General features: G+C 34.6%; 1 pseudogene; it reads left to right on the top strand.

Moving 5' to 3' along the window:
* The first annotated feature begins 5,693 nt into the window (after positions 1–5,693).
* On the top strand, positions 5,694–8,135 carry LOC127162778 (gastrula zinc finger protein XlCGF8.2DB-like; annotated as a pseudogene).
* The last annotated feature ends 1,556 nt before the right edge of the window (positions 8,136–9,691 follow it).

The raw sequence follows: 9,691 nt of genomic DNA, 5'->3' as shown, positions 1-9,691 counted from the left end.
CACACAGACACAGACACAGACACACACACAGACAGACAGACACACGCACGCACACACACACACACACAAGATGCCATTCAGGGGACGTTGTGGCGACCTTTTTTTGTTAGCTGGGAATTTCTTACTATTTAGTAGACTCAATATTTTATTCATTGTTGTAAAACTAACATACTTTTTGTCAGCAGGTGGAGAGACAGTCTCGGCAGCACCAAGCAGAAACTATGATTATGAGTAGGGATGATTATCAGAACAGGTACTGATTTGGCTCCTGACTTGTTCAGTACTGAATAACTGATATAAGCTACAGGACCAGCAATGCTGCTGTTGGTGTTTTTGTATTGTTGATTCTTTCCTCTTTAGAAATAACTGCATATCATCCAAACCACCTCCAAATGAATGGCTGCAAGGATCCAGGATCAAGAGATAATCCATCATGAAAACTGTTTCATAGGAATCAGCGAATCCTGGGTGAAAAACTAAACCTCATTGTTTCAGTGTCACTCAGGCACAACTATAGATTTAAATTGATTTTAGTGACTTACATGTTTATATTTCTGACCATTCTGTTGCCCTGGATGTGAAGACACACTGGAACTGCATTTCTCATGGTTGAAAGAGTTGCGCATCAATATCCAGACATACAAGAAGCCTTCCTGGACCCACACGACAAAATGCTCAGGAGGAGAGGCAGGTAATCCACAGGGTTGGATTTTACAATTTACTCATAACTAGATAGATATCACTTAAAGGAAAAGTCTACTTCCAGATCAAAAATTAGGGGTGCACCGATACTGGTATGTGGTACTGTCGTTTTCTCACGGACATTACTCAGAAGTTTGTAGTTCTGTCAGATATGTCAAAAACAAGTAAGTAAAACAATGCGCAAGTTATCTAAAGATAGAGAGGGGGGGCGCGGGAGCGCAATACTGTTGCGTGATCTTTAATGATGTTTGCTCACTTAGCACAGACATAATTTGGATTAAAACTAATTCGAAAATATAAAATTTATAGGGGCATTCACTATAAAGCATACACAACTTTATTGGTGAAAATATCACTGTTAGGAGATTTATAACAAGTAGTCCCCTGCATTATTACAACAAAACGCATGATTACAGTAGCTGCTACAATGGAGCAGCTCTAATTCTAATAAATTAAAGATGATGGACCATAGAGCAAAAAATGAACAGTGAAAGTAACGAAAACTTAGGTGTAAGTGTTAAGCAAAAACTAAGTGTAGATATAACTGAAAGATATACAGTCAAATCAAAAATTATTCAGACACTAGTATCATTTTTATTTATTTAATTATTTTTAATTAATGTGCAGGACACTATAGTTCAGTTATGTAAATCAGCAAAATAAAGTAAAAAGTAAAAGTGTGACATTATACCCCCAGAAAATTTCATACAGTTAAATTGATCACTTGGGATCAAAAATGATAAGTTCCTTTTTGCAGAGAAATGTTGTCTGATAGTGTGAAAAAAGGTGTCTGAATAAATTTTGGTTTGACTGTATCCATTTGATAAATGAAGTTAACCAACTAACATTTTACATATTCTTTTAGTTTCTGTACCCAATATTTTATAAATTTACCGGTAAATTAAAAAACATTGATATCAGTACTCAGAATCGGCAAGTACCAAAAATAAAACCATCGGTATCGGTCGAACTATGAACTATGTTCATAGTTAATAGTTCATAGAACTATGTTTTTTGAGGATTCAATTCAGCATTTAGTAGACTTCTATGGTGCCCCGAGTTTGTTAACGATCCCAGATATGGTTGTAAACAACCTCGGCCGAGGAAGAAGTGTCCTATCTAGTGAAACGATCAGTTATTTTCATAAAAATAATACAATTTATATACTTTTCAATGTCAAATGCTCGTCTTGTCTTGCTCTGCCTAAACTCTTTTTTCGGTTCATGACAGTTAGGGTATGTCAAAAAACTCCCATCTCATGTTCTCCCTCAACCTCAAAATCGTCCTATATCGCTGTTTTACCTTTTTTGTTATGGGTATTTGATCTTCTTTGCTTGTTCACTTTGCAAAGACTGAGTCATAATTTCAAAAAACATAATTTCTTATGACACTCCTTACAAATATGTATACAAACACATATACCTCAGGATGACTATTCTCCTTTAAGTATAGTACATGCACTTAAACTTTATTTATTTATTTTTATTTTTTTGTTTCTTTGTATTGCACTTTTATTGTATTGCACCTCCCGAGCTCCTGGTCATTTTTAAACATGTTTAAAAAAAAAAAAATTGTAGTTGGCCTGAATTTGACCATTGTAAAGGCTTTCCCCTAGGGCTGCACGATAAATCGCATGCGATTGTCAGGCGCATTAGTCAATAAAGCTGGTTCTTTGATTAGTAGTAAATCTCCATCACATGCATTCAGCTGGAGCGGCAATTAATACACAGTCGTAAATGACTGACAAGCTACGCAGAATCACGCTCATAATCAAATGCGATTCATCTGCGATTATGAGCACAATTTTGCGTAGCTTGTGAGTGATTTACGACTCCATGTATAAATTGCCGTTCCAGCTGAATGCACGTGATGGAAATTTACTACTAATCAAAGAACTGGCTTTACTGGCTATACACGCATGATAATTACATGTAATTTATCGTGCAGCCCTACTCTCCCCTATGCCTAAATCATACACAAAATCATTTTGCTGTGTTTTTCTACAGGATTTTTTTGAGACTATGGAGGATAGCTGGACCTTGGTCTGCCTGGGGGATCTGGGGCCATGGCCTTGTGTAAGCAGAATCTTAAGAGTTTTGTAAATAGGTTTTAAACTAAATATCCTAGCTAGGACACATAGTAATAAGATAAAATTCTCTGTGAATAAGGCCCCAGATTCTGCCTAACTTTAAAATTAATCTTAAAATGTAAATCATTTCTGTGATCAAAGCTGAATTTTCAGCATCATTACTCCAGTTGTAAGTGTTCAAAATCATTGTAATATACTGATTTGCTGCTTAAGAAACATTTCTGATTATTATTGGTGTTGTTGAAAATAGTTGTGCTGCCTAATTTTTTTTTGTGTACACTACAGTTCAAAAGGTTGGAGTCACTAAGATTTTCTTTTCTTTGGGAATACTTTAATAGCAAGGATGCATTTAATTGATCAAAAGTGATAGTAAACACATTTATAATGTTACAAAAGATTTTTTTTTAAAAAAGATAAGCTTTTTTGTTTTGTTTTGTTTGTTTTTGTATTAATAAAATAATTCTGAAAAACCACAATTTACACAGAAATATTAAGTAGCACAACTGTTCAACATTGATAATCAGAAATCTTTCTTGAGCATCAATTCATCATATGAGTGATCATGTAACACTGAAGACTGGGAGTTAAGGCTACTGAAAAATTCACCTTTGCCTCACAGGAATGAAATACATTTTAACTTGTATTTGAAAAACAACAGAAAACATTTTAAGTTAAAAATAATATTTCACAATATTACAGTTTTGTACTGTAAGTTTGATGAAATAGACTTGAATAGACTTCTATCGAAAAACATTGAAACACAAAGACTGCAGTTTTTTGACTGATTGTGTACATACATTAGCAACATTGACAGGGTGATCCTCCCTTTCAGGTGCCAGAGAATGATATTGGCAGTACAGGCTCAGGCTGGCGAAGAGGAGGAAGAACATATTTGACATCAGAGTACTCGGGTACTATGGTCCTTTGGTAATGACAATATTGTTTAGGTTTTGCTTTGGATAGTGAAGCAGTATTGAAGCACATCACCATCAGATATTTGTAGCAGTTGTTTCATACGCAGGACACTCAGGAAACAAATTAACTTAAAGTAATAAAGAAGTCACTACTGAATTGCATCATTTCTTTTTATCAGTGTCTTTTTTGTACCAGATTATAGGGGGTTGTCAGTGAGTATTGATTAATTATTGATCATTTTTACAGATAAAATCGTTAACTATACCCATCAGTAATGAGAAACGTTTCAGTAAAATGAAAACAATTTAGTAAAAATTAGATGATTTATGTATTGATGTGTTCAATTATCTGTGCTCATGACTTAAAGAATAGGTGTAATGTTCAAAATGTATTGGCTTAGTGTTGTAGAAATAACACTGAATAAATGCTGATTAATAAATGAATGGACTGTTTTTGCTCATTTAATGTTTAGAATGTAATGTTTTTGTAATGGTTTGCATGTATGTATTGAATATATTAACAAAAATCTCCTGTAGCGATTAAAAAACATTAGAATTAAGTGTTTTATTTTTTATAGCAGAAAATGTTTATGAGTTTGTCATTTATATACCGATTTAAAGGTGGCACGAGCACATCCTCTGGACCAGACTAAAGGTGAGAAGTAAAAATTTAAAATATAAGGAACGTGGTAGTTTGGTTGTTAGGACGTACTTGTCACGTCCCACCAACGTAGCACTGTAACGTCGCCACGACGAATATGGGAATCACAAAGTTACGTTGCTGGTACGTTATTTGGGACGTCGGCGAGACCAATGTGCTCCTTTAGAGTCACGTCCTCACAACGTGCCAGTTTGATCCTTGAGACGTACTCGCCACGTTCCAGCGACGTACGAAATGACGTCGCCACAACGAATATGGGAATCACAAAGTTACGTCGCTGGTACGTTATTTGGGACGTCGCTGCGACCAATCTGGTCCTTTATAGTCACGTCCTCACAACGTGCCAGTTTGGTCCTTGAGACGTACTCACCACGTTCCAGCGACGTACGAAATAACGTCGCCACGACGAATATGGGAATCACAAAGTTACGTCGCTGGAACGTTATTTGGTACGTCGCTGCGACGAATATGGTCCGGTCCAGTAACGTTGTCACGACGTAACTGTGTTAGCTGGGGTCGCGCTGATGGGGAACGTTATAAGACTGCGTTACAATCTGCCCCGCTATTATTAAACTAGATCAATCCTTCCTAGATCAATAACGGGTTACTCTCTTTAATTCAGATTAGGGACACTCAGGGTCATTCTGTGGTTGCAACGTGTTGGTGTTGTATGTGGGCCGAAGGAAAAGTGTGGACTGGATCTGGGGCAGAAAACAATTGCTATGTGAGTGTGTCTTTTTGAATTACAAAGGACAAAAGCACACAAAAATATCATATTTCAAAATATCCTTGTAAACACAAGCGGTTATGTCTTAAGTCCCAGTTATTTAGATAGACACATAACCCAATGATGTTGTTTTTCATGCTAAACCTGTTCAATACTTTGGATTTAAATTTTATTATTATTATTATTATTATTATTATTATTATTAATTCTACATCTTATCATTGCTACGTGTTTTCATTTTTCATAATTTACATATTTACATGCTGTAACGTTGATTTTCAATGAATTATCTGACTAATAATTTGCTTGTTGTTTTCTAATCTAACCCTCACAATTTTGCTAGCATGTTAGTGCTAAACAAATATCATGGGAGTCTATAAATATACATTCTTTTCATGCATTTGTGCAGATCGTTTTTTTTTTTTTAAGGAAAAAAAACTGCGAACCTAGACGCACTAAGTAATTTTCCCTGTATTATTTTCCTCCTCTCGACGCTTCACACTCCAGTCCAGCCGGTGGCGCTAAAACACATACGTTTGTTTGACAAACACCATTAAATCTCAGAGGAAAAAGTTTAGTTTCACCGCGGTCTGTGTTGTTTTATCCTGATGCTGACTTAATACGAAGTCTTAGAGATGTCCTTTCTGCAAAAAGAAAAATACAGTTTATGAATCAGGTCAGTAAATACCTGTAATATTCTCATCCTCATAGTCGTTTTGAAGCAAGCAGGAATAAATAATGTCTGGAGGAGTATTAGCTGAAGTGAGATCTGCTCCTGTGAAGATGGTGATAGTTAAAGAAGAGAGTGAGGAGTACACAAGTGAACCAGAACCCTGCAGAATAAAACAGGAGGAACCAGAAACCTGGACAATAAAACACGAGGAACCAGAAACTTGGAGCATAAAACATGAGGAACCAGGAGGTTGATGTTTATTCTTTATTCAACTTTAATGACTGTTATGCCTACAGTATATTGTATGTGTCTATGTTGTCTAAATGCAACTTGAGGAAGATTTGAGTGGCCAGAGATCACAGCTAAATAACTGCAGAATATGGTTGAGTCTTAGGGTCAGAAAGCCTTATAATGGGCTGTGGTTGTATCTTCAAAACAATGATCCAAAAGGACCATAAAAGGACCATTTTTGATTGATTGAATAAAAAATCTAAATTGGTCTAAATCTGTTATCAATACAAATCTATTTTTACAGGCTTTCTACAGACCATTTTGATATATAAAGACTGGAAACACAACATTAATCTGAAGTTACACCTGCTTCTGGACTAGACTAAGTCTAAGACTATTTAAAATAGGGCTGGACCATATGGCCAAAATTTAAATCACAGTATTTCTTATTTCTTAATTCCAGTCGATACAATATAAACAATATTTTAAAAAGCCTCAGAAAACTGCCAAGAATGCCCACAACAGATGTCTGTACCTACAACTTCTGGAAATTGAACTTGCCAAGTCTGTGAAACATTCTCCAACAAAACAATATAATAATAATAATAATAATAATAATAATAATAATAATAATAACAATATTATTATAATACATATAAACCTTGGGAAATCACTGAAGAAATGTGGCATAAATAAACTAAGTCATCTTTTATTTGTTTTTAGCTTTCATACAAACAAAAAAATGTGAAATCAAGGTCAAATAAACATAAGACTCTCAGGCTCACCTTAATAAAATTAATATATTTAACTTTAGACTATAACATAATAGGCTGATTATTTGTATGGAATGAAAGAAAAATGATTCAGCCAGGATAAAGAATATGAAAAGTGCTCAGAGTTGCTGCAGAAAACAGAAACAGAGTGTCTTCTTCCAAAAACAGTATCTGAGTTTTTGGGCGTTTACATGTTGGCGTGTCTCACGTGGATAATTTTCATATAATATATATATATATATAAATATATATAAAACAATCAAAAGCTGCAAAATTTTGTATAGAAATTGTCTTTACACTGTTACAACAGGGTTCGCTTTTATTTACTTTCACATTTATGTTATAGTTTTTTTACTAAGTTACTGACAAATGAACTGTTTTTGCTTGTATTTTAGAGTTTATTGATGAAAGTGAGGAGAACAAAGAATTAAATGAAGCTGAGGAGAAAAATCATGTCAAAACTGGAGAAAAACCTTTGACTTGCTCCCAAACCAAACAGAAAGATTTAAAGAAAAGAAGAGCCAAGAAATATTTCACCTGCACTCACTGTGGAAAGAGTTTGACAACCAAATATAATCTTGATGTTCACATGAGAATTCATACTGGGGAGAATTTGTTCACTTGTGATCAGTGCGGGAAGAGTTTCACACATAAAGGAAACCTTATGACACATATGAGAGTTCATACAGGAGAGAAACTGTTTATATGTAATCAGTGTGGAAAGAGTTTTGCACACTTAGCAAACCTTAAGGTACACATCAACATCCACACTGGAGAAAAACCTTATAAGTGTTCACACTGTGATAAACGATTCACTCAGTCAGGAGACCTGAAGAAACATGAGTTAGTCCACACTGGAGAGAAACCGTACACGTGTGATCATTGCGGGAAGAATTTTGCACGAAAAGGACACCTTATGACACACTTGAAAGTCCATACAGGAGAGAAACTGTTCACATGTAATCTATGTGGAAAGAGTTTGAAATGCAAATATAGTCTTGATGTTCACATAAGAGTTCATAATGGAGAGAAACTGTTCACTTGTGATCAGTGCGGGAAGAGCTTCACACAATCAGCACAGCTTAAAGAACACATGTACATCCACACTGGAGAGAAAACTTACACATGTTCACTCTGCAACAAGAGATTCCATAGGTCAGGAGACCTGAAAACACATGAGAGGATCCACACAAAGAGAAACCTTATAAGTGTTCACAGTGTGACAAGAGATTCAGTCATTCATCAAATCTGAAAACCCATGAGAGGATCCACACTGGAGAGAAACCGTATCACTGCACTGGCATGTGGAAAGCGTTTCAATCATTCATCTTCTCTACACAGTCATACAAAAAAATATCACAGTAAGGCCCCGTAAACATGAATTCACAGTGAATATATTTTTATCTTCATTTTCAAAACCAGCTGATTCAACTGTGAGATTCAGATCAACTCAAAGATGGAGTTCCTCTCCAAAGAACAGTGACAAAAAGATTTTTTTTTCTTATGCCATTTTGCTTCATGATATAAATGATATCATTGTGTTTTCTTATGAGTTTCATATTATGTTTGATTGTCTTTAATGCATATGTGTCACTTGTAGTTTGTTTATTTGTAGACACTTTTTACAAACTGTTGTTGTTCAACACAACAACAGAGAGACAGATATTTAATGTATTATAATTTTATATCATTTGTTCTTCATTGTTGTTTTTAAATTATTCTTCCACTTAAGATGTATTTAGAAAATGCAGATGCAAAATACACTGTCCTATAGCTTTGCAACTGATTCTTCTGTGCTTCTCTTGTAAGTAGGAATGAATAACTGAACCCAGTATTAAAGAGCCCTGAGGCTGAATTATGAAAGACTGTAGTATCAATATGCTGTAATGTTAACTGTTCTACTTTTGGTGCTGGGGAAATTAGGGAAACAATACATAAATTGTTACATAAATATTATAAAGCTAACTGTATCTTGCCAACTGTTTCTACATGCGATAATAATATTAAGACACTCATCTGTGATGCATTTTCGTTATTTTGCAGTCCATAAGTGAGATCTCTATTGTATTTTAGGGCTGTGTAGTTAATTTTATTTTATTTTTAATTGAGTTTGACTTGAGGATTATGAAAATGCTTTGTTTGGGTTAAAGCGATATATTAAAGAAAATCTGACATGTCTTGAAGACTTTATGGCCGCTGCGTGCGTGTCTTTTAAGTCACAAGACTGTAGTAATCCATTATTTTTATATTATTTTTATTATTATCATTATTATAGTTTACACCACTGATCTGTAACTGGATTGCGTATAATGTCATAGAAGTGAAGGCACTGTCCCACCATATTGCTATTCCACAGTTTTCCCATAAAATCTTATGATTTTATTGAGAAAACATCACCTAAGAGTCGGCGTTTATCAGAAGTGTTTCTGTACGTTTGTACAAAATTCGCCATTCCGATGTATCAGACGCTGTTTAAGGGAAGTTTATTATGTTTTGATGTTGCGTCGCACAAACCACGCCCAGATTGTTTTGCTTACGCTGCATTCGTTTTAATGGAATATTTTTAACGACAATTCTAAGTGCATTAAATAGGGTTTTGTTTCGTTCCAACGTGCGTATGTGCAGTAGTTAAATCTTTAATTTGTGTCTTAATTTAATTTGAGTAGTAATATTCTTGTGGTTAAAGGGACATGTCAAGCACTTCATTTTTCTTTCTTTAATTCTTTTTTTTTAATATTGCTAAAGAATGAGTGATAAGCTATAGTTTTGCATAGTGCCTATAATTTTGATTTAGTGACACAGATAGGATGCAGTGAATTATCTGTGATTATTTATTTAAATTCAACAAATGATTTACTGTTCAACAAACATTTATTTAATATTCAACAAAGATATATACATAGGTGTTGAAGCAAAAATCA

The sequence above is a fragment of the Labeo rohita genome, chromosome 3 (assembly GCF_022985175.1).
Source record: "Labeo rohita strain BAU-BD-2019 chromosome 3, IGBB_LRoh.1.0, whole genome shotgun sequence".
Classification (NCBI taxonomy): domain Eukaryota; kingdom Metazoa; phylum Chordata; class Actinopteri; order Cypriniformes; family Cyprinidae; genus Labeo; species Labeo rohita.
The sequence above is the reverse complement of the archived record's forward strand: the minus strand, read 5'-3'. Positions and strand labels throughout refer to the sequence as shown.